The sequence below is a fragment of the Macaca fascicularis genome, chromosome 20 (genome assembly GCF_037993035.2).
Source record: "Macaca fascicularis isolate 582-1 chromosome 20, T2T-MFA8v1.1".
Lineage (NCBI taxonomy): Eukaryota > Metazoa > Chordata > Mammalia > Primates > Cercopithecidae > Macaca > Macaca fascicularis.
In genome coordinates, this window is record NC_088394.1 from 76,046,608 (window position 1) to 76,073,195 (window position 26,588).

Below are 26,588 nucleotides of genomic sequence, written 5' to 3' on the forward strand. Positions count from 1 at the left end.
TTTTATTTCTTTAGCTTGCCTTACAATACTGGCTAGGACTTCCATAAAAAATGTTTAATAGGAATGCTAAGATTAGAATTGCTTCCTTTGTTCCAAATCTTAGGGGGAATGCTTTTGGTCTTTCATCATTAAGGATAATGCTATGTGTTGTGGTAAGTCAGGGACCCTGAATGGAGGGACCAGCTGGAGCCATGGCAGAGGAACATAAATTGTGAAGATTTCATGGACACTTATCAGTTCCCAAATAATACTCTTATAATTTTGTATGCCTGTCTTACTTTAATCTCTTAATCCTGTTATCTTTGTAAGGTGAGGGCCACTATGATAATTGTGTTAACTGTACAAATTGATTGTAAAACATGTGTGTTTGAACAATATGAAATCAGTGCACCTTGAAAAAGAACAGAATAACAGCAATTTTAGGGAACAAGAGAAGACAGCCATAAGGTCTGACTGCCTGCGGGGTCAGGCAAAAAGAGCCATATTTTTCTTCTGCAGAGAGTCTATAAACAGATGTGCAAGAAGGAGAGATATCGCTAAATTCTTTTCCTAGCAAGGAATATTGATATCAATACTCTGGGAAAGGAATTCATTCCTGCAGGGAGGTCTATAAATGGCCACTCTGGGAATGTCTGTTCTATGCGGTTGAGATAAGGACTGATACAGGCCTTGGTCTCCTGCAGCACCCTCAGGCTTACTAGGGTGGGGAAAAACCCCACCCTAGTAAATTTGAGGTCAGACGAGTTCTCTGCTCTCAAACCCTGTTTTCTGTTGTTTAAAATGTTTATCAAGACAATATGTGCACAGCTGAACATAGACCCTTATCAGTAATTCTGCTTTTGCCCTTTGCCTTGTGATCTTTGCTTTTGCCCTTTGAAGCATGTGATATTTGTGACCTACTCCCTGTTCATACACTCCCTCTCCTTTTGAAATCCTTAATAAAAACCTGCTGGTTTTGTGGCTCAGGTGGGCATCATGGTCATACCGATATGAGATGTCACCCCCAGCGACCCACCTGTAAAATTCCTCTCTTTGTACTCTTTATTTCTCAGATGGTTGACACTTAGGGAAAACAGAAAGAACCTACATTGAAATATTGGGGGCAGGTTCTCCCGATAGCTGTGTGCATGTATGCATTGAAAACTTCATCAGACAATGTTATGTTGTTGCTTGCAACCATCAAGCATATTTTAAACTCAGAGAATAATTCACTATTTTATTCAACCAGATATTTGCCATTTTCATTGCTCATCTTTCATTTCTGATATTCCATGTTTCAATCTGGTATCTCTTCCCTCCAGCTGAAGAACTTCCCTTAGAAATATTTTACAACTGGTCTGGTGACAACAAATTCTCGCAGTGTTTTTTTCATCTGAGAATGTTAGGGTGACTAACTCTTCTGGTTTACCTAGTTTTAGCACCAAAAGTCATGCATCCTGGGAAACCTCTCAGTCCTGGGTAAACCAGGATGATTCGTCCTACTAGGTGTCTTTATTTTACCTTTATTCCTAAAGGATATTTTCACTGGTTGTCAGTTTCTGGGATAACAATTCTTTCCTTGCAGCCTTTAAAAAATGTTCCTCTCTCTCTGGTCTTCACGGTTTCTGAGGAGAAACATAGAGAAACATTGTACAGTCATTCAAATTGTTATTCCCCTATAAGTAACATGATGTTTTTCCCTGGTTGTTTTCAAGATTTTCTTTCTTTATCTTTAGATTTCAATTCTTTGATTATAATGTATCTGGAAGGTATTTCGTTGTATTTATGCTGTTTGAAATGCAGTGAACTTTGTGAACCTGTAGATTTATATCTTCTACCAAGTTTGAAACATTTTAAGTTATTCTTAAAATATCTTTTTCTGTACCATACACTTTCTCCTTTTCTTCTGAGACTCCCATAATTCAAAATTAAACCCTTTGGCATTCTTAAGTCTTTTTATCTATCACCCTTTTGGGTTGAGTTTCTATTGATCTGTCTTCGAGTTTATACACTGACTTTCCTCTTTAATCTCCATTCTGACAAAGAACACATTCAGTGTTTTGTTGTTGTTGTTATTTAATTATATTTCTAAAATTCTTATTTTGCATATATCTTCTATTTGGTGAAAAGTACTATCATTCTATTCTTCTCCAAAATTATACACTCATGATGTCTGTGAGTGTATTTCTGGATGAGATTAACATAAGAATTGGTACAATGAGCAAGCAGATTGTGAATCCCATGTATCCAACATGAATCCCCAGAACTAAAAATAAAAATTAAGGAAAAAATCCTTCTCTTTATCTGTGTATATCATTTGTCCTGTTTCTCAGGAGAATCCTGATAAATACAGATAGTAAAGACTATCATTAAAGACATTTTAAGTATTTAAAGAATTATACATCTTTACTTCTTGGATATTTTAATCATAGCTGTTTTAAAGTTTTTATCAGATACGTGTGTCATCTTGTCATTGGCTTTAATCTCTTCCCATTCAAGTGGATATTTTCCTGGTTCTTCATATGCCATGTAGTGTTGGATTATATCCTGGATTTTTTAAATATTAAGCTAGCGGACATAAGATCTTAAAATTGTATAGTAAAAACTGACATTTTTGTTTTAGCATGCAATCAACCCTATTGGGTCAGGTTGCAAATTCTTCCCAAAGGTTTATTGGTTGTAGTTGCAAGTTCAGTCCTATTTTCGAACACTGTAGTGCTATTTGGATTTGTCCTGCCTGTGCTCTACCCAGTGAGCTCTCTGAGACTTGGGTGGTGGTCTCTCCCTTAGTTCAATTCTTCAAGTCTTTGGTATGCTCTTTGTGATTAGAAACAGACACGCTCAGTGGGACAGTCAACCCAGGAGTTCATACATAAGGGGTTTACTGTATTTTCTTAAGTTCCTCCCTTCCCGGTACTTCCTGCCATTCCGAGGCTCCTTTGTTTTGGTTCCCCACCACACAGCTGGGGCTTTAATTTCATTGCCCTGCTGCAGGTTTCCTACAGTTGTACCTACATCCACAAACAACTGGTAGGAAGACAGGGGAGGGAAAAAGCAACTAGGACTTGCCACATCCTTGGAACCAATGAGAGAGGAAGGTTCATCTCCACCAGAGTTTTAGTAGCTTGTGCATCCTCATCGCCATCACTGACACTGCACTGCCACCACCATATAATGATCAGGTGTGTGCTGGGGCTCAAGAGAGCAAAAAGTTTCCAAAGTGAGGGATTTTCCCCCACTGTTTTTGAGCATTGGAAGTCCCTTTTCCTTTGCTTAAGGCAGAGCTAGATGGTTGTGAGTTCTTTCTGTATTCATGGATGCCCACTTTTGTGTTTTGAGCTGCCTTCAGTCCAGGCTGTAGGATAGAGGAAGAAAGAAGATAGTAAACTCACCACAGGATCAATGGTACTTTGAATTCTGGTCTGTTTCCCAATCTACTATGCTACTGTTTACCTTCAGAGCCTTCGAACAGCTTCTCTAAGCATTATATTGAGTTTTAATAGCTTCATTCAGTAGAAGAGACAGGATGGAATGTGCATACATCATTTTACCTGTAATGGAAACCTGCTGCACCTATGTTTTCAGGTTTATCCTTGGGAATGTGTATTTCCATGGACAGAACCTAGGCACTGGAGTCAGAATTGAAATGGAATTTTTCTTTGACACTTATTAACTGTGTAAACATTAATCCATGCTGTTTGGCTTCTGTGAACCTCACCCTCCTTGTTAATCTGGGAGACTAGTACATATCATTTAGTGTGTTGTCTCATTCAAATAGGTAAAGTGTAAAGTGCCCAACACAGAGCATGTGCTTAATTACTGTTCAGTTATTGCTTTTCCATCCCCCTTTGCCTCCCTGATACTGCCATCCTACAATAAAGATGGTGGTGACATTGTTTAAGCTGAATCTTCAACATCTTATGACTGGGAAGTGGTGGAAAAGGAAGGAACAAGGATCATGGCTAGATGAACTTTAGGCAGCTTGAAACAAGAGGACCTAAGATTCTAGACAAAAAAGGAACAAATAATGCATAAAGCCGCTTAAAACCATCAAGGGAGCAAGGCTGAGCTGCTACTGTCCTGTTTGATGTATCATTAGGAAGATTCCTATTAATATACCACAGCAACTATTGACATTTCATTATACATGCTTAAGATATGACAGCAAGAAATTACAATATACATATTGAAAAGCCCAGTCTTAGGTTTCCAACACTAGAAATAAAGTGGAATATAGTAGGAACTGATCATTTAGCCAACTTTAAAAAGTCAACCATTCCTTTTGGGAAGCAAAAGTATGGTTTTATAAAAAATTTATTAAAATTATTATGTGTATGTATAGTAATATATAAAGGAAAATCCTTTACAAATATGAAGTTTTGAGTGTCCATAACCTGAAAGCAGATACTTCAGCATTAAAATCGAGCCTTCCTCATGGGCAAGACCTCCTTTGTTAAGGACCATTCAGGAAGTTGTACTACAGACTCTGCTGTTTTCAACCAGGAGAGCAACTTTCAGCATTTTGCAAGGATCCCTCCCTTTCAGAACCTCAGCAGGGATTTGCTTTCTGGTGTCAGTAACAGTGAGGGCTGGACATTCCTTGAGTGACAATTCGGTTTTCCTTTGTGCTCTTCTTTGTGTAAGCTGCCAAACCACTAGGATGCAAATCTGTGGCCTGCCTCCATCTAGGGAACTAAAAGGCATGATGTGTTTATGTACTTTGTGTACTGACCTCAGCACTGGTTTTGTTTGTCTGTGGTAAGCATGTATGTTACTCACACTATGTAAGAAGGAAAGGCCTCGGCAGAAACCAATTTCTTGATCTCTAGGTCTCTAGTCTTTCCTCCTCACAGTTGCCAAGAGGATTATGCTGCAAAGTCAGTCTGAGGCTCTTATGCTTCTGCTTAGGAATGTTTCAATAACCCCCTATATTTCAAGACACAAGGAAACAGTAGGGCGTAGCAGCTTCAGGTTGTGTGTTGTGGGAGTTGCCTGAGCCATGCTTCAAATTCCAGACCAACCATGGTATGCCTTGGGCAAGTGACACAGATGCTCCGTGCCTCAGTTTCCCTGTGCCTCTTCCACCTACCCTTTTAGCTCAGATCTCCTTGTGATATTTCCTATATTCAACACTCCGGTCAAATTTAATTGTCCCTTTTTTTTTGTACATACTTCACAGAATCTTCTCCAAATTTGCTCAAGCCATTTCTCCTGCCAAAATAGCCTCACTCCACTCAACAAAATTCAAACCACTCTTCAAGTGTCAACTCACATGTTCTTCCACCATCTGAAATTATCTTTCTCCTCATCATTGCTGTAGTATTTTTGTCAAATACAAAATCAATCATTTGTCAAATGCTTTTATTTTACTTAATCTACATAGTAATCATTATGTAGTACCTACTATTATGTTATAAGACATTAGGTGAATCTTTGAGAGAATATATAAAAATGAAAACAAAAAAATAGGATCTTGCTCCTGACAGAGCTTTAACCAAGCGGAAAAAATGAAGATGTTTAAGGTTAGGAGACCATGAAAGAATCTAAATGCCACAGAATTTTAGGATCCCTTTGTCATTAATCTTATATGTGTGTTGACCCTCTTAATTTTCTTCCTAATTGTATGTTTCTTAGCTGCTTGTGGGACAATAAAGATAATAATAATGATGATGTATTTATTGCACATTGCTTGTGCCAGACATTGTGCTAAATGTGTTCTATCAGGTATTCTCAAACTTGGCTACACATTACAAATACCTGGGGAGACCCTAAACCCCCCAATCTGTATCCCTCCCTATTGAAACAGAAGTTTTTTAGTGTAACTCAGGCTTCTGTATCTTTAAAGTGCCCCAGGTAACTTCAATGTGCAGCCAAGGTTGAGAATCATTGCTTTCCATGCATTATATTAGTGTTTTCCAGATTATCCTGGTGAAAACTATCATCTGGAATATTGGTTTAAAACAAGCAAAAACGAAAACAAATCACAAAGTCTTGGACCCCAAAGCTACTGAATCAGAATTTCCAAGGGAGTGTCCCAGGAAGCTGCATGCTTAACTAGTGACCTGGGTGATCCTTATCATCAAAGAACTATAGAAACACTGCATCATATTTTATTTGCACAACAATTCTTTTATTTATGTATGATTATGTACTATTAATCTCACAGCTTTATAGATGCAGAAACTGGAGAGCAGACAACTTAAAGCACTAGTTCAAGGTCACACTGAGCCAGGGTTTGAACCCAGGCAGTCTTATGTCAGAGACCACATCTTTAACCACCACTGGATTGGGTTGGGACACACTGAAATTGAAAGAAGGCAGAGGTCCAAGTAGAAACAGTAGACAGCTTGGCCAGGTCCGGTGGCTCACACCTGTAATCCCAGCACTTTGGGAGGCTGAGGTGGGTGGATCACCTGAAGTCAGGAGTTCGACACCAGCCTGGCCAACATGGTGAAACCCATGTCTATTAAAAAAAAAATAGGCCTGGCGCAGTGGTTCACGCTTGGGAGGCTGAGGTGGGGGATCACGATGTCAACAGATCGAGACCATCCTGGCCAACATGGTGAAACCCCGTCTCTACTAAAAATACAAAAATTAGCTGGGCATGGTGGTGCACAGCTGTAGTCGCAGTGACTCAGGAGGCTAAGGCAGGAGAATCGCTTGAACCAGGGAGGCAGAGATTGCAGTGATCTGAGATCGCGCTACTGCACTCCAGTCTGGCAACACAGTGAGACTCCATCTCGAAAAGAAAAGAAACAGTAGACAGCTAGACAGTTTTCGATGGCTGGGACCTTGTCTGATGCGTCCCTGTACTCCCTCAGGTAACAGAGTGCCTGAGACATAGGAGGCATTTAATGTTGAATAAATGAAAGAAGTGATTGATGAAGCATGACCTAGAAAACCTATCCTGGAAATACTGACGGCAGGTGAAAGTCAAGTCACTTGATGTTTGGACGGATGGTATGGGATACGACTTCTCCATTTGGGCCTCTGAGGCTTCCATCATCTTTCTGTGTGACTTGAGGCCAACATTTAGCTTGCCTCAGCCCCGAATCTATAAAATTGGAGGAATGCCATTCATCCACTTCCTTGGGTAGCATTTTGGAAATCTCAAGTTGTATACAGACACCAAACAATGATACAAATGTGTGCCGAAGGCAGACTGTGTTTCAGCCCCCAACACATGTGCACCGCTCATCGCTAAATTGCTCATTAGGATCATTGTCGGAAAACCAGCACAGTTCTCCCACCCTATGATTTACGCAAGTTCTAGAGAACATCTTGTAACTTAGCACCAAGTTTCTTTCCCCTTCTATCTGTGCTGTCTGGGGAGGTTTCTTGGGAGGAGGTGCAGATGAGAAGAATTTTGAAATGTGCTGGAGAGAGAAGGTCCAGGCATTCAATTCAAATCTCCCCCGGTTGGTGAGCCTTGGGCTGGCACTTCACCTTGCAGAGTCTCAGTGTGCTCATCTGTAAAAGGAAGAAACCAACAGCACCGATGTCTTGGGGTTCTGTGAAAATCAACCACAACAATGTTTGTAAAGCTCTAAGAGTACCTGGCACAGACTCAGAGTGAAATAAGTAGCTGTTGTTGTCATACAATATCATTTCATTCTTGGTGCAGAACGAATCTGGACAATCTGGATTTTGCTCTGGGAAATCAATATATTTCCAATGCTGATAGGAAAGGATCCTCTCCAACAACCTTACACCACCACCACTTCCTCTCACTCACACATACGTCCAAAGAACAGGATTTCCCAACGTCCATGGATGTGAGATGACACCTGTGTTGGAGGTCCATCCGTCAGCAATAAAACAATCAAAGGATGAAATCTACAGAAGGGAAGTTATTTTCAACTGTCATGTCTAAATCCCTTCCACTGTATTCCATTGCACTCAGAGTAAAATTTCAGTCAAAGGAGCCATACCATTTAGCCCCTGCCTATCTTCCCTCTCTTTTGTTCACCATGATCCAGGCACTCAGGGCTTCTTCATATTTTTCAAACCCACTACATTCATTTCCACAAGCCATTGTTCTTGCTCCTCTCTCTTTCTGGAACAATCTGTCCACACAGCTGTCAGTGATTGACATTTTCTCTTCTTTAAATCTCTGCTGAAATTCCAACTTTTCCAGAGCTGATTTGCCAACCCAAGCTGCACCCCACCCCACTCCTGGTTCCACCGGGCACTTTATCATGTAACTATTTCCTTCGTAACACATATTTTACTATCAAACATTATCTTCTGTGCTTCCGTTTACCTTTTTTCCTCCTCTCACTAGAATATAAGGACCATAAGAACAGGGACCGTGCATAGCTTATTTACTGTGTGATCTCCAGAACCAAATAGACTGCCAAGCTCATGATAAGTGATCAGTAAATATGTGCTGAATGAATGAATGGGTAAGTGCTCATGCCAATGGCACATATAACATATGCTGCACCATTTTGATATTTTTATAAATCTCTGCCTTCATTAAATAATTTCATAATTAAAGAACAAGATAGCCTGGTTCATCATTCATTTATTGTGTACTTGCTCAGTACCTGCCATAATCTAGTCTTTTCTCTGGGGTACAAAGAAGAAGACACCAGTCTCACCCTTGGAAGCTTTTAGGATAGAGGTGAAGGCAGTATAACTCAAGGTTATTGAGCCCCAATTCTATGGAGGCACTACCCTCAGTAGTTTAATATGGATTAACTCCATAAAATACTTCACGTAGCCTATGAGGAGGGGACTGATGCCATCTTTATTCGACTGAGGCTAACACTGAAGCCTAAAGACATTATGCAACTTGACCAAAATATGACAGTAATAAAGTTGGAGAGTGAGATGTAGAACGTCTGAAACTCTCTCCTCGGCACTACTGCTCCATGTGGGGGATGCACAGGTTTCTGGGAAAGCAAGATGACTCCTCGAGGTAATTGATGGTCTTCAGAGATAATGCTGGGTGTGTAAGTCGTCTGCACAGATGGCCACCAACCATCCCTGCCATCCCTGTGACAGCATGGCACAGTTTGCTTAGAGTTGGAGTATGTTTCCCCATCTCAGAAATCTAGGTGGGCCTGTGCTTGCTGTGACCAATGCGATGTGGCAGAGTGACGTGTGAATTCTGAAATACAGTTCTTACGAGTCCTGGAAGGTTCTACAGTCATTCTCTGGGGATCTAGCTATCACGTAAAGAAGCTCAGACTAGACACCTGAGTGGGAGACCATGAGGAGAGAAAGAGAAAACCAGCCACCACCAGACATTCCCCGCAGCAGAGCACTCAGACGAGTGAGTCACATGACAGCAACATCACCTGGAATAGAGACAACTCGCCTCCACCCAACCTTGCTGAAATTGCAGAACTGCAGGCCAGTTCATGGGTGTTGTCTTAAGTCACTACATTCTAGGGTGGTTTATTGCACAGAAATATTGTAGATAACTGAAACTTGGAGAGAGTTTCTACCTCAACCAAATTCTATTAAACAGAGACCCTGAGCTTTGGATGAAGTGTTGGTGATCTAAGCGTGGGACGTGATGTTTGCTTCCTCCATTTCCCTGAAGATTGTCTTAGAGGTAAATGTTGGCTTAGAGGCAGGTGTAGCCTATAGTATGGGTTTTTTTTTTCCAGCTATTTTTCTCCTTTCCTCTTACATATATGTTGCGTGGAAGATGGAAGAGGCTGTGCTGTAGAATATGGCCATATTGAATTATCTACGTTGAGTGGTGTATACACTAAATTGGCTGTGCCCATAGTCTAGATGCAGGTGAGTTGATATCAAGATTTTCAAAGGGAAATTGTGTTTTTTTCTCTTGGACTCTGAAACTCTGATCCTTTTCCAGGTGAGGGAAAATGGCTGGTAACACTAGTTACACAATCACTATTATCCTGGTTAACCAATCTATAATGCACATTAGTGTGAGGATTATACAATGCTCATTTCAGAGAGAAATATAATGCACATTAGGGTTTTCAACTGGAAGTAGAGCCCCTTGTGCTTAGAAGGCTCTAAAAAGCTGGCTTAACAGCTGCCTCACCTAGTCTCTCCATAAAAACCAAATGGCTCAGAAATTACACTGAATTATCCAAATTGATTAAACTGATTCAGAATCATAAACCAGGACTTGGAAATCTTCAGTGGCTGGATCTGTCCAATTCCCATCAAGTTTAGTGGGATTTCTGTTATGTATAAAGTACCAATTGGGCAAATTCACTTATATTTAGTTCATGCATAATATTAGTTTCTGAAACTTCTTTGCTTTAACAAAGATATAATTGATAGGCATAATTTTGAGCCAAAAGAAAAATGTTGATATAACAATGCAGATAGCTAGGCGTAATGAAAAGAACACCAGCTTTGAAAGTTAAGTCTACAAGCCCCTGTTCTTTTTTTAAATGGTACAAACTTGTGCAAGTATTTAAAGATTTCTGAGTGTGTCAGGTGCTATAGGTTGTCTGACCTGACCCCTTCCTAAGTCCCTTCTCTCTGGCCACTCCTCAGCTACAGGTGGGCAAGCAGCAACCTCTGATCAATTAAACGAATGTGGAAAAGTCTGCAGGATGGGCTGCTGGTGAAGCTTTGGTTTTGGTGACATAAAGGGACGATCTCTGCAGTGTGGCTATTCATCCTCTTGTCCTTCACCCCTTTTCATCCTGAAAAGTCTACAGGATGGTGGTGAGGAAAGAGAAAAAGGGTGTAATCATTTACCAGCATAGTCTATTCAGAAAGTTCTGGAAGGCTTACCACTAGACTTCTTTGTTATACAGGATAAGTAAACTCCCATGTGTTTTATCACTTTAAGTTCAGGTGTCTGTTTCTTGCAGCTGAAGGTGTTTCGATTTCTGCTGTTTGTTTGCTTCCCTCTTAATGACACATGAGCTTCCTCTATGCCCTAATCTGTAAAATGGCTACAGTGATTCCTGCTCTGCAGAGATATTCGTGAGAAGCAAATGAGATGATAGCAAGGAAGAAATAAACAGCCATATAAAGGCAGGCAGCTGGTGCTATGCTCCTAGATAGGATACTGAGGGACACTTTTGTCTTTGTTTTATTTCAGTACTCTGTTACTATGACTACCTTTCCAAATACTTGGCAATTATTTCATCTTAACTAGGAAAAGGAGTATGGAGAATGAGTTTCATTGAGGAGAGGGAAGTAGAGATTGTTTTGTTGTTAATATTTTAGAATCTTGAGCTGGATGCTGTGGCATGAGCTGTTAGGGAGGCTGAGGTGGGAGGATCACTTGAGGAGTGGAGTTGGAGGCTGTAGTATGTGTTGATTGTGCCTGTGAATAGTCACTGCACTCCAGTCTGGGTAACATAGTGAGATCTCATCTCTAAAACGTACAAAAATGTAGAATCTTAGGTATTTATATTTTCCAATCTTTTGTTAATGCCTAGTTTTTCTAGTGGATTCTTACATATACATATGCATGTACACATGTGTGGGTAGATATACACATACCGTCAATGAAGACAGTGAAGATGACACAGCTGAATTTACCGCTGGCTGACAACTCCATGTGTTGGAGCTTTTTGCCAATGTAAATTCTCTGGTTACTTCACTGCAGGTCAGTAAAAATGTGTATCTCTAAAATGTCATAATTGACCCATTAAGTCATACAATTTTGTTATTTCTAAAGCATAGTTTTACAGTATATGGACTGGGTGGCAAATTGACCAAAGAGGACATTTGTTTGTTTTATTTTTAACCACAAATGGGAAATCAGCTTATTCCATAAACCTGGCTTTAGGGAGATTATTTCATTAGATTGCAGGGTAATGTTATTAGCAGGCAGAAAATTCCTTTTGGCTTCCGAACACTCTTAATCCAACGCTGGGAGTATAAGACATTCCTAAGGTATTTTTCATTGTTCTCAATACACTAAAAACATTGACTTCAACTTGTAAAGCCATAAAATATTTGCAGTTCTTTTCAAGTAACAATACCTGAAAACCTGCATCATGCTGGGTTAATTCTTGTTTTATTTTATTTTGTTCTATTTTATTTTTCCCAGAAAGTGGAGTCTGAGATAAACTCAAGCTCCCAGCTTTAGGAGATAATACACAAAGTACCCTTCTATTCATTTAGCAGTATGTGTGGAAGATTCAAGGAGGTCTTCTGAGAAAAATAAGCCACACATCCTTCTGGGACCCAGTCAAACATCTCACAGGGCATTCCGAGACCCAGTTGCCTCACTGGGAATCAACAACCTTAACCATTTCCAAGGGAAACCAAGAGCTCAGTGTCACTTGGACAAGTTCCTGTCCTTGAATTACTTCCCTATCTAACCAGGAAGCCAATTATTGGTCAAATTTTGTATTTCCAGAGCTCAAGACATTTTGGTAATTCTCCAAGGAAAAATCAAAACAAAACTTTTTCAAAAAAATAAATGTCCTCTGCGGAATTTCTTACGAGCAAGGGTATTTAGGGTCACAATGTCAAAATGCCCTTAGGTCCCAGTGTTATCATTTCCTTTTGGTTTCCTGTTCCTGGAAAACTGCTCTCTACATTGTTTTGATTAAGCCCAGTTTGAGGAGCCAGATTCTTAACACATTCTCCACCATATTTTATGATAATTCTCATTCAATTTCCCGTGTAGGGTGGCAAGCTTTATTGCTTAACAAACATTGCATCTACCCTGCCATAATTTATATCTGAATGGGTTTATTATAGGCGTTGCATTTCATTCATTGTGCAGCTAATTCCATAACATGCTTCCTGCTTTCTGTGTGGCTGTTTGGCCATTATCAGCTTCCAAGACAATTGAATCTTTCCCTTGCAGTTTCACAAAATGGTTTATGAATATGTAATACAAACTGTGTTAACAAGGCAAATATACTTCATTTCTTTTATGGCTATTTTCAGGCTGTGGCTGGGAAGAAGAGGCATAACAGTGTGTCTCACTTAGGGTATGTTGTGCCCTTAATATAGTAATGCGCTCCCCTTAGCAGGTCTCTTTGAAGGCCTGTATTGTCTTGGAACGAGTCATGCGCTTTTGTGCGGCACCCTGTGAAATGAGCCCCAGTCGGCCTCCCATGGATTCAATTATCTTCTCTACACGGATGGCACGTTCTTCTCCTTGCCTCCCCGAAGCTCTCTCTCCTAGTGTGGTCCTACGTGGCATTCTGACTACAAAATAGCTCCATTTGGGCACCCTGCCGTCATGGTGGGAACAGAATTGCTCATTTTCTGCATATGGCTCCTTCCCTCTGCACTTTTCCCCAGGACCTTCACACCAAAGTCAAGGGCTTGTCCAGCTGAGTGGGAGACACTCTGATCAATCTCTGCTTTGGAAAGCAAGGGCCCACCTGGTCAGCAGCTGTTTATTATTCCACAATGATTTGCTATGCAAAGCCAGGCGTGGTGGCTCATGCCTGTAATCCCAGGACTTTGGGAGGCCGATGCAGGCGGATCATGAGGTTAGGAGATTGAGATCATCCTGGCTAACAGTGAAACCCCGTCTCTACTAAAAATACAAAAAAAAAAAAAAAAAAAAAAAGCCAGCCATGGTGGCAGGCGCCTGTAGTCCCAGCTACTTGGGAAACTGAGGCAAGAGAATGGCGTCAACCCAGGAGGCAGAGCTTGAAGCAAGCTGAGATTGCGCCACTGCATTCCAGCCTGGGCAACAGAGTGAGGCTCCATCTCAAAAAAGAAAAAATAAATAGCTATCCAAATGCATTTTCAAGCCCCCTTGCACCCACTGGGGTGTGGAGACTGGTTCCCACCTGGGTCACCTCCCTTTTAACAGTATCCGGGAGATCACTTTAAGTTAGAAATGTACAAAAGATATGAGATGTGCCCTTTATTCAACATCCACTATTCCAGGGATTTTATATCACCATATTGTTTTTGAAATAGGGATTTTTTTCCATTCACAGGTAAGAAAATTGAGGCTCTGAGAACTTGAGCAACTCCTTTTAGATAACACTTCTAATGAAGGGCCAAAGCAGGGCTGCAACTTGCCAATATCTGAGAAACAAAATTCGTGGTCACCCGCTAAACTGATTTCAAATCTATCCACTTATATTCGTACCCACTACCAACATCTTTGGTTGAACCAGCATCAACCCACCTGGAATATTGGGAAGCTCCTTCCCAGATGCTCTCCCACATCCATTCTTACCTCTATGTGGTCCACACTCCACCCTGCAGTCAGGTGTTTCTTCTGAATCAGCACCGTCCACTCCACTTTCTGCAGTGCAGGGAATCTTCTAGACCTCCTATTCTGTGTGGTGGCTGCAAGCCACGTGTGCTTATTGAGTGTTTGCAATGCAGCTAGTGGGACTGAATGGCTGACATTTTAAATTAGCCAGTTTTTAGCCATTTAAAGGGACAGAGCCACACATCACAAATGGCTACTAAACTGGACAGCACAGTTCCAAAGTATGAATCTGTCCAAGTCTCACTACAGTGCAACACAATTCAAAATATTCCCATTTATCTTCGGTTAAGAACCCAAGTCTTCAAACCAGCTTGCAAAGGCTGTCATTACTGTCCCATGGACATGTTTTAGGTTGAGTCTGAGCCATCTCCACCTCACCCTCTGTGCACCAGGCCCTCTGCCCTCCCTCCACTTTCTAAACCATGCCATGTTCCTTTCCTGCTTGGGGCCCTCACTCAGAATATGCTATATGTGGAATTTTCTCCTGCATGTGCCTCAGCTCACACATCAGTATCCTTCTCCTTCAGGGAAGTCTTCTCCAACCAATGATTTTCATGATCTCTCCTGGACCTGCTCATACCATCCTCTTCTCCTTCCTGTCACTCCAGAGCCACACTGTGAAATTATGTATTTAGTCTTTTAGTTTTCTGATTAAAGCCATTCTCCCTCTATTAGTTTCTGATTGCTATATAACAAGGTGTCACAAACTTAGTAGCTTAAAATAACACAAGTTTATTTTCCTACAGTTCTGGAAGTGAGGAGTCTGAAATGCATCTACAGGACTATGTTTCTTCTGGAGGCTCTAGGGGAGAATCCATTTGCTTACACTTCCCAGCTTCTAGACGCCACCTGCCTTCTTTGCCTTGTGGCCTGTTCCCCACAGCCAAAGCCTCCTGACCCTTCTGCCCACCTCTTTCATCAAGTACCCTTGTGATAACATTGTAAGCACCTGCATAATCCAGGTTAAGCTCCTCATCTCAAAGTCCTTCGCATCTGAAAATTTCTTTTTGTCATGTAAGGAATTATCTTTACAAGTTCTGGGGTTAGGATTTGTACACTTTGAAGGATCATTATTCTGCAAACCGCACTTCCTAACTTCATTATAAACTTCGCAAGAGCAAGGGCTAACTACCATTGTCAAGTACGGTATCTGGAACATTGTGTGTATAAGTGTAAATATATTCAATAAATGACCAATGCAATCTATCAGAAACTACATACCCACAGCTTACTAAGCAACTATGCAGCCCATATATTTTTGGACATTACGATTACCACTCTCCTTACACTAACTATAAAGAGAGGTAGGGCCTGTAGTTCTAACTAGCCTGTCCTCTTTGTAAGGTTTGTGAATGTGTCTGGGCTCTAGCCTGCCTTCTCTTTCCTTTCACCAGGCTTGTTCAGCATCACCGTTGCCAGTCCTGACTGATAACGCAACACATTGAATTTATCATGTCCTTGAATTAGAAGAGAGATGGCACATGAACAGGAATCCAGGCAAATCAAGGCAAACACCTTGGAAGTGGCCACAGTGTTTGGTCTGACCTCAGAGTGGCACTTTCAAAAAGTTGTTTATTTTTTTCTCTGAGGATGTTGGGTGGAACAGCAGACATTAATAGGTTTCCACAAGCCTCCATTTTTCAGATCATGGGTTCATATACATCGAAACATACACACACACACGCATATTTCTGTATAATCTGTTTTTTTAAGGCATACAACAAAAATCTGATGCTGACAGCTGTTCCCCTATCAGTAAATTTCAATATATATGTTTTTCATAAATTATGCATCATTCAAGAATGCTTTGGAGCTGAGTGGGCATTGAGATCACCAGATCCAATGCCCTGATGTCTCTAGCCCCTTCTATTCTTGCTGAGGAATCTGGGGTCCAGAGCATGGAATCTGTCCCAGGCCTACCCACGTGCTGGTGGCAGTGAAAATAATTTGATTCCCTAGGTCTGTGCTTTTCCAATAGCCACAGTTTCTAGAAATGTTTCCTAGAATTTTGTTCCTTAGGTTTGTCATATTCTGATCTTGTGAATTTGGATTTAGAGTCTAACAAATCTAGATGAAAATCTTGGCCCTACTCACTTTCAATGTTTTTGGCACTGACCAAGTTAACGTCTCTGACCACTTTTTTTTCATGTGTAAAAGACAAGACAGGGGGCCGGGCACGGTGGCTCCTAGCACTGTAATCCTAGTACTTGGAGAGGCCAAGGCTGGCGGATCACTTGAGGTCAGGAGTCCAAAAGCAGCCTAGCCAACATAGTGAAACCTCATTTATACTAAAAATAGGAAAATTAGCTGGGTGTGGTGGTGCGTGCCTGTAATCCCAGCTACTCAGGAGGCTGAGGCAGGAGAATTGCTTGAACCCGGGAGGCAGAGGTTGCAGTGAACTGAGATGGTGCCATTGCACTCCAGGCTGGGCAACAGAGTGAGACCTGAAAAGGAGAGGGGAAGGGAAGGAAGAAAAAAAAAGGAAAAGAGAGGGAGAGAATATTAGCTTTCTCATGCGGTTGTTGCAAGGGTTAAATGAGACAATGCTTGCAGAATCACATTTTACTGTATTTATCATCATATTGACAGAGCATTCTGTCTCCCTCTCCTTCCTTCCCCTTTGTGTCTGCCTCTATGGAGACCTGTTCTCTCTGCAGTTTGTCAGTTCATCCCCACCCAATACTTATCAAGGACTACCATGAGTCAGAAACTCTGCCAGCCCTGGGCACAGAAGGAAGAAGGCCTGGTCTGGGACATCATGGTGTTTAAAGTCCAGAGAAGTCAACAAGTGGGAAGGTATGGTGGGTCAGGGTGATTCGGGAGGCAGAGCTGGGCCATAGGAGAGAGAACCCTGCCCAACTTAGGCACCAGAAAGCATCTAATAATAAAAGTGATATCTGTGCTGACACCTATGGAACATGCAAGCATCAGCAAAGGAGAACAGGACAATGTTCCCAGCAATGGGACAGGCATGAGTGAAAACCAAGAGGTGAATGGCACAGACCACGGAAGAGTGGACAGAGGTTAACTGAGTTGTGGTGTGAGGCTAAAAGGCAAGACTCAGATGGACAGGGGAGAATGCAGCAGGACTGAGAGATCAGGCCTTGGGTAGGGAAGGAAAAGAGATCCATGTCCTCTGAGGTCGGTCCACTCCTGCACCTGACACTCAGCTGGACCTTGAGAATATAGTAGGGGAGGAAACAGAACAGCTCCCTGATTCCATGGCCTTCCTGCCTTTCAGGGAGCAAAACCAGAGGTGTGGCCAGCACATACGAGGAGCTCCATGCATAGGAGTTACCAGGAAATTAAGCGTGGGGCTCTGGATCACAGACCACAGCAGAAGCAGAGATTCCCAGTGGAGCCCAGCTCCTCAGGCTGCCCTGGCACTTCACAGCTGTCCATGGGCTGTGGCCTCCCTGGGCTCTGACGTCAGTGCTCACAGAGTCAGGAATGTGGGCTTTTCAATAAAAGTACAGGCAATGGGCCCACAGGGAGCCCCAGCTCAAATGAGCTTTTATATTTTTATGTGGAACGTAATCACGTTTAGCCATGATCGAGGTTGCCCGTTACTGCTATTAGAGCGTTTATGGTTCTAAGGGGGATATGAGACTTTGACAGTACGTGCTTGCATCTAAAAGCAATGGGGTGTGCTGAGGCTAGAAGCCACCTTGAAATGCCAGGAACACATAACTTGGGCTGATGTACATTGCCTTTGAAACCTCGACTGACAGGGCTAGGTGTCCGCAGGTTCCAGAGAGGGTCTTCTCAGGAGGGACAGTGGGATCACAAAAGTAATAATCACCCAATATGTGTAGGTTCTTTGCATGCATTATTTGTCATCTTCAGGACCCCTACAAGGTCTTTCACATTCATTAGGCCTGTTTTCCATGTGCTGAAACCCAGGCACAGAGAGCTTAGTGGTTTCTCCCAGAGGACATAGTCAGCAAGTGTGTTAGTTTCTTCTGTCTGCTGTAAAAAAATCACCACAAACCGGTGGTTTAAAACAACACTCATTCTTTCTCAGTTCTGGAGGCCAGAAGTCCCAAATCAAGGTGTGGGTAGGGTTGGTTCCTTCTGGGACCCCAAAGAAGAAATTATTACTCAGCCCCCGAGACTGCTGGCACTTCTCCGTGTTCCTCGGCGTGTAGGTGCATCACCCTATCTCCACCTCCCTCCTCACATGGCTTCTTCTACTCTGCGTCTCTGTATCTTCTCCTCTCTTTTAAGGATGCCAGCCATCGAATTTAGGGCCCACCTTCATCCAGGATTTCATCTTGAGATTCTTAACTGACTACGTCTGCAAAGGCCCTCTTTCCAAATAAGGTTACATTCTGAGATTCTGGGTAAACATGAATTTGGGGAGGACACTATTCAACCATGACAGTAAGTAATGGAGACAGGGGCTGAGCCAGGCCTCTCTGGGGACAGCCACCCACACACGGGAGACATGGTTGGATGATGCTTCATTTGCTCACTGCACCTCTGCTCCCCTGGGCACCAGAGCCCTCCACAGCTTTATCTTACTTCCTCACTGCAAGCTAGCTCCAAACCATTTCTCCCTGGTACAGACCAGGTCTCTGCAAAACTCTCCTTAGCCAGGGACATAGAGAGCCCTGAAAGAGTCGCAAAGCCCCCAAAAACCCTATAGGGAAATATCATGGTACAGAAAAGAAGAGAACCCTACTGCTCTTGGAATGTGACTGAACACTGAGTCTTAGCTCTGCTGCTCATAAGCTGGTGATTATGGGTAAGTTCCCCCACCTGTTTTCCCTATCTGTAAACTTGGTACAAAGTCCCTTAGGTGTGGCTTTTTGGAAATAAACAGGTTGAAGGGCACACAGCTTCTGAAGGTTCCTGGCAGAGAGTAGGGTCTCATGAGATGTTTGCTGAATGTGAATCTACCTGCTTTTCTCAGTGACAGAGAAGGAAAGTGAGAAAGGTTATTTGAGCCCCGTCAAGTACAAGGTGATACATGGGAGTAGCTGTAGATGCATTTGTACATGTATCAGGCACAAGCATACATATATACACATGCATATACCCCAAATGTGTTTAACCATTGTTCTGTGGGAATATGTGGAAATATCTATGCCCCATTCATCCACCCGTCCATCCATCTCTTCAGTTCAGAGCCTATGCTGTGTATCAGATCCCGTGTAAATGCTGCACTTACTTATAGTAAGTGCATTTAATCTTCACACCTAACCTTGAGGTCTCTAGTTTCACAGTCTATTGTACTGACAAATAAACAAAACTTCCACCATGTTGAGTCACCCAGAATGTGTCTGGGGAGCAGACAGCATGTGCAGTTACCTCTCCCTGGCTGGGTCAGGAAAAAGTTGAGGGAAAAGGTGGCATCTGAGTGGTGCCTTGGAAAAGCAGCGGCCACACAGTTCATGAATCATCTGTGGCTCACTATGTGGTGGAGGGAATACGGGAAGCAGAGCCAGATAAATTCAAGTTCATGCACTGGCTCTGCTGCAGGCTGGCTCTGTGACCTTTAGGTACTGAAGATGTCTTTCTGAGCCTTTATTTATTTTGCATATGTTAGAACTGGATGAGGCAGGGTATGGTGGTTCACACCTATATTCCCAGGGCTGGAGGACTGCCTGAGGCCAGGCTGGGCAATGTGGCAAGACCTCATCTCTACAAAACTTTTTTTTTTTAAGTTAGCAGCGTGGAGGGGGGCATGGTGGTACATACCTGTAGTCCTCGCTTCTGGGGGAGGCTGAGGCAGGAAGATCACTGGAGTCCAGCAGTTTGAGGCTGCAGTGAGCTATGATCCCACCACTGCACTCCAGCCTGGATGACCAAATAAGATCCTGTCACAACAAAAAGGGGGGTGATATGATAACTCATGGGATAAGTGTAGGTAAAAGGTATAAGGATAGAAAACTGTTTGGCAGGACCAGTTAAAGCAGAACATGCTACACGGGTGTATAACAGAAATGCACACGTGTATATGAAGAGACATGCACAGAATGCCCATTGCAGCACCATCCATGATAACTCCAGATGGAACTAACCCAAATGTTTACCTGTATTGAAAATGATATGCTATGCTATATTCACATGATGGAATGCTTTAGAGCAAAAACAATGAACAAAGTACAACTACCAGCAACAATATAAGTGGATCTCGCCCATATAATGTTCATCAAAAGAAGCCAGTACGTACTGTATGATTCCAGTTACAAAAAGTTAAAACACAGGCAAAAACTAACACGTGGGGTTAGAATTGGGGTTAGTGGGCCGGACGCAGTGACTGACACCTATAATCCCAGCACCTTGGGAGGCTGAGATGGGTGGATCCCTTGAGGTCAGGAGTTTGAGACCAGCCTGGCTAACATGGTGAAACCCCATCTCTACTAAAAATTAGCCAGGCATGGTGGCACGTGCCTGTAATCCTAGGGACTTGGGAGGCTGAGGCAGGAGAATCACTTGAACTCAGGAGGTGGAGGTTGCAGTGAGTTGAGATCACTCCAGCCTGGGTGATAGAGGAGTAAGACTCTGTCTTAAAAAAAAAAAAAAAAATGGGGTAAGTGCTTCCCCTGGCAGGCATGAGGGTGGAAGATAGTGAGAGGATGTACCTGGGGCATTGGCCACATTCTCTTTCTTGACCTGGGCACCACTCCCAAGGAGTTATGTTTGTGAAACCCCTCGGCCTGTAGAGTTATGACCTGTGAAGTTTATATACATATATTTTACTCATATGGAACAGCATCTGGCTTCTAGAACATTTTCAGCAAGTGCAAGTTTCCTTTTCTTAAATTACTGAATCACAAGCTCTCTAAGAACAGAACCCTCTATCTGCAAATGATGTTCTCAGTGACATCAAGCCACTGGGGCACTCACAACATGGGGAGAGGAGTCATGCAAAGGGCCAGGAGGGCACAGGAGAAATGTCAGAACGTTGGAAAGGAAGAAGGGAGGCAGGCAGGGGTCTTTTTCATATCAGTTTAAGTCTCCCTGAGTTCCCGGAGCAGAGATTCCGTGATGAATATAAAAGTGGGTATCTATTAATGGTGCCATCTATTTTTTTCCCAAAAGTTTTGAAAATCAACCTGGACTCTTAGCAGTATCATCCAAATCGCTGCAGATTAAGCCATTGCCTACCTAGCCAGCTTCCCCTCTGCAGCCCTTTTTTCTCACCCCCGGATATCCAGTCACACTGACCTTTGCCTGGCTTCCACATCTCTAGTTCTCAGCTTAAATAACAACCCCGCCTATAATCCCAGCACTTTGGGAGGCTGAAGCAGGTGGATCACCTGCAGTCAGGAGTTCGAGACCAACCTGGCCAACATGGCAAAACCCCATGTCTACTAAAAATATAAAAATTAGCTGGGTGTGGTGGCACATGCCTGTAATCCTAGCTACTAGGGAGGCTGAGGCAGGAGAATCACTTGAGCCTGGGAGGTGGAGGTGGAGGTTGCAGTGAGCCGAGATTGCACTATTGCACTCCAGCCTGGGTGACAAGAGCGAAACTCTGTCTCAAACAAACAAACAAAAAACCCTCAGCCCACACTTGCTTCCTCCTCCTAAAGGGCTCTTTTTCATACATCTGTGTTCTTTTGTCACTTTGGAATTGTCTCAGATTTTAATTCATGAACATTCATTTGTCTCTCTGCTTATTTTCTGTTTCCTCTTCTACCAACTGCATTAAGTGCATCATTGCCCCTCTCCAGTGAAAGCCAGCGAGCACCCTTCACACAGAGGCCATGTAAAAGATAGTCCGTGAATACATGGAATCAAAGGCATCTTAAGTTTGTTCATAGAAACATAATAGATTTTCTTCTCCCTTAAGTGTTTAACCAGCAAGAGTATTTTCACATGGGTAATTCCAGATTATACAGATCCTCAAAATCCTAAGTCATTGTAGAAGGGTGTTTGCAATACAGGGGTTAGAAACTATAACACAGGAACCAGAAAAGATGTGAAAGAATGACAGAGGGCCAGATATCACAATAGGGAGTGGTGGGGACAGCAGCAAACTGAAAGCCAGCACATGACCAAGCAAAATGCAGCAACTGCCTGTCAGTTCTATCCAGCTGCTGCCATTTTGGAGTGTAGATGTCTTGTTGCAGATCCCTCCATTTTCTGAGAGGACATCAAAACCCCACATTTTTAATGTGAACTCTATCTGTTTTAATATTGGTAATGCATTTAGCATTTCTTAAGTATCCATCCAGTGTATAGCAAACTATTTCTGCAGGTTGCCTGCAGTTGACATCCTCCATTCTGACCCTCGCCAAGCATTTTAGAAAAGGTAGACAGGCCTGCAGAGAAGGGAGATGGCTCATCACCCATCACATAGCGAGTATGTGGCAAGGCGTGGTCTGGAACGCATGCTCGGAGCTCAGTGCAGTTTTCACTTCACCCACGACGAGAAACACCTCTGTGCACACATTTGACTTGAGATAAACCAGTCATCATAAAGTTAAATTATGTCTCAAATTAAACACACTATATGGAGAAGATCCTATGTGCCTCTCTTTATTAGCATTAAATGAAAGCCCGTAGCTCAGTTGTAGAGCCCATCACAACAATCTTAGGGAAGAGGAAGAAGGCTATTTCCACATTTGACATTAATTTCCAGCCAACCTGGAGTCAGGGTGTCCCCACAAGGTACTGTGTTGGAAAATGCTCCATTGTGAGACCTGAGCCCTCGCTGCTTGCGGCAGCCCCTTTTTAATTCTGTCTCAGCAGCTCAGGCCTAACCCTGTTATAGAAAAAGTAATCGTAAATCTGCATGAAGTTTCTGATGATTAGTTTTGCTTGGAATTGGGCCAAAGAGTCAGACTTTTGCCAATTCCGTATGTACATGTAAGTTCTTTCAAGAAAGAATTTGTTAATCCTTCCCACTAGGCTGAGGATAAGGAGTTTAGGGGCCTCATGGAGGACACAGTCTCCATGACTTGACTTCTATGCTGAAAGGGTGTGCAGCCACCTTAGTAAATGCTCTAATGACAATATTGTCTCACTTTATGCTGTGGCGCAGAGGGACACGGATTATAAATTTTTTAGACAAGGAAGCTGAGACTAATTTTCGGTAACTGGCCTAAGTTTACACAACTAGAAAGATGTTATACTTGAGTCTGACCCTGTCCTCTCTGATTGCAAAGCCCCTGTTGCACAGACACTCAGCTGACATGTACACATTATTCTATATCAGATGATGCTAACTACTACAGTTTACCAATTAGCCAGTGGTGAATGATCCATGTTGCTGATTATCATCTACCTGGCTTCCTTCCCTCCTTCCCCCTTCTTAAAACTCTGATTATGTGCAGGGCATGATAGCAGTTGACTTAAAGAGAAGAATGAGAGAAAAACCAGCCAATGGTAAAGTGGTTCCTATGCTATTTAAAATAATAGTAAATAAAGAACAAAAGAATGTTAAAAAAAGAAAAAGAAAAGCAACGCAAGAGCTCCAAATTACAGGTATAAAGATTATTTTAAATTTCATTTAATTAACTAGTGCTCTGTTCTGACAAAGAACAGTGGGTTTTTTGATGGGTTACGATGACTTTAGGAATTAGAAGATAGTAAGAAAGCAGTATGCTGAGGTCGAGAGTCAAGGGCTTGGGTTTCAGGCAATCAGGGCTTATACCTATTCTTACCTCTCTCTAAATACCTGTCCTTTGGCACTTTACCTCATTTCAACCTCTGTACCCAAAATAAGGATAGCATTCCCTGGTATTTCCAGTCTAGTCAGAAGCAGGAAAACAGGCCTTCAGAAGGGAATTCCCACATACTTTAACTTGACCTCCTATTTGCACCTGTACCCATGTACCCCACCTTTTTGTTAGTGGGACTTAGTGGGACTTAGAACCATAGCTACCTGATTCTGAAGTCCCCTAGGGAACTGGAATTGGAAGATGTTACTGTATTGGCAGTGTGGATTTTGTTATTGCAAATGTGAAAGAACTTGCCATTCCAAAGTTGAGATAGCTTGATTTTCAGGTATTTGAGTTCTCTCCTGATGGCTGTGGGACCACCAGGCAGGAATCACTTAGAAGTTCTGGACATTTGTGAGAACACATATACACACACACGTGTGCTGGAAATTCTAACAGGGAAGATGCAACAACTCCACCCTTGTTGCAAGGCATCTCCAGCCTAAGTTCATTTGGGTGACGATATGGAATTGAGAACCAGGCAGACTTGATTACAAGTCACTCACCAGAGGAAGACAGAGTGTGTGGGTGCAGATGCAGGAGGGAAGGTAGAGTGAAAGCACATGGACGTCCTCTTCTGATGGTTTCTATTTTACCACTCAATGCTACAATAGGAAACTGATTTGTTACCAGGGGAGAGGATGGGGGCAAAGAGAGGAGACTGAGTTTAAAGAACAGAATGATTCATGTTTTTAAGCTATTGTGTTCCCACCAGATGAAGGACAGAAAAGCAACTGTCATTGAGCAGGATCATGTCATCACATATTTGGAGAGTTTTAAGAATCCTTTAGAGACCATCTTTCTTCATTTTACAAACAGAAAACCAAGTCCTGAAGAGAGATTAAATGCCCCCTCACTTCTTGGAACAGATTAAGGCAGTGGTTCTCAACTAGGGGCTATTTTGCCCCTATCACAACCCCTGCTCATCTCTACTGGATACTTGACAATATTTGGAACATTTTTGTTGTCACAATCGGGGAAGGGTGGAGGGGGAGGTACTGCAACCAGTGTCTGTTGAGTAGGACCAAGGATGCTGCTAAACTTTGTATAATGCACGGGACAGCCCCCACCACAAAGAACAATCTAGCCCAAAGTGTGTAAAGAGTGCCCAGGTTAGAATACCCTGAATCAAACTGACATTTAACTTGTACAAAGCCATACTACACTCTCTAAACAGCCTGGGCATTTGGTCAACTAAAAGTCTTTGAATACTCCCTCTCTCCAACTGTTGGTGACTTTCCAACTGTTAGTCCTTAAATAATTGACTTCTCTGGAGCTTACTATGTGTCCTTAGCGTTCTTGATTCCTATCTTGTAGAGTTAACAACCAATATTTGGAAACATTTGGATGTAGTAACTGCCAGATAGAGGTGCATGGCTGAATAAGGAAATAACAAGTTAAGTTTCCAACTAAGAGGAGCCCCTGAAATAAAAGCTAATAGAAAAACTGAATCTTCAAGGGTGTGTTATGAGTTTAAATGAACTGCGAGCTAAAATAAACTAGCTTGATCTCCCAACACAAATGGCAATTGTGGGTTGAATTTAGTTTAGGTATGCTGCAGTTGTAGGTAAACACACTGAATGCTAATGGTTTTATAATAGTCTTATTAATTCACCCTTCGTAGTTAATGTTTAAGATAAACTCTGTGTCTTTAGAGTAATTTATGCATTCCACTTTTAGAGAATTCCAATTGAATGAATATGAACCTAATCATTTTACACAAATGTTCTCCAAGGAGGGAGAGGAAAGTATGAACCGGGCAAAGACTCCCCACTGCTTTATTCATAATGGATCAGCCAATTCATTCCTTATTAATTTAATGGAGTACAAGTAAGCAGCGTAACAGCTTGAGTTTAGGAGTGTTTCACAAATGGGGCTTTTTGTCTGTAATCACTTAATCCTGCAGGCTAGGCCTCATAAATTGAATAAAAGAGGGAACTGGGTTTTAATTAAGTCCAAAGAATGAGGCTGCATCAAAAACACAACCACCACTGACAAACACAGGGGTGAAGTGTGTTTGGTTAATATCCCATGCTAACAGCATCCTGGCCCTGGGAGCCCTGACCAGAACCTTTTGATGTTGGGCTGGAGAGGAAATCCTTTCCTCAACATGGGCTTGCATCCTGAAGGGCAGTGAGAAGAGAGCCCATGTCTCTGAGCTCTTGCCAGCCCCGGCCTCCCAACCAAGCTGATGCTCAAGCTAAAAACGGGATTCCTGCTCCTGGTTTTTGCATCTGTCCACATCTGGCTGGGAAACAGAATTTTGACCAGGAGCCCAGTCCAAGGAAAAAGTGAAGAATCCTTTCCCAGGAACTTGTGTGCCCTATTGGAAAGAATCCGAACTTCCAAGCCAGATAGACTCAGATTCAAATCTCAGCTGCCCAGTATAAGAGCTACAGGTCCAAGAACAGGATGGAGATAATGCTTTGCTGGGTTACTACTAAGATAAAGTGAGTTTATGTGGTCAGGCACTTTGCAAAATGAGTGACTCATTGAGGATGTTCAACGAAAGGCAGTTAGCATCATGGTGATCATCTTGTAACTAAAGTAGAAATAGCCTTTTACAAAAAATTCAATAATAAGCCAAAATGGAAAAACTTTCTCCATCCTTTCCTATAAAATTTCCCAGAAACCTCCACTTACTGAAGTCTTCAGTGGATCACTCTACTTCTGCAAAACTCCACTCGAGGTTCCTTGTGGGAGATCTTGTCTGCCCCATGGCACCTGGGGAGGCAGAATAATGGCCCCCAAAAGTGCATGCATCCTAATCCCTGGAA

The 26,588-nt window shown here is 42.5% G+C and overlaps 1 long non-coding RNA gene across 4 annotated transcripts in view; it reads right to left on the reverse strand.

The window, feature by feature from the left end:
- Positions 1-6,087: 6,087 nt before the first annotated feature.
- Positions 6,088-26,588, reverse strand: part of LOC102144542 (uncharacterized) — a 384,854-nt gene continuing 364,353 nt past the window's right edge. For 3 of the 4 annotated variants that reach the window (XR_010583939.2, XR_010583941.2, XR_012429170.1), the window contains 3 exons: positions 19,838-19,956; positions 14,096-16,578; positions 6,088-7,449 (listed from right to left, as the gene is read on the reverse strand). This is a non-coding gene — a long non-coding RNA (uncharacterized lncRNA). Of the gene's footprint in view, positions 7,450-14,095; positions 16,579-19,837; positions 19,957-20,724; positions 20,818-26,588 lie in introns of those variants that run through there. The other variant, XR_012429171.1, reaches the window with a different exon arrangement.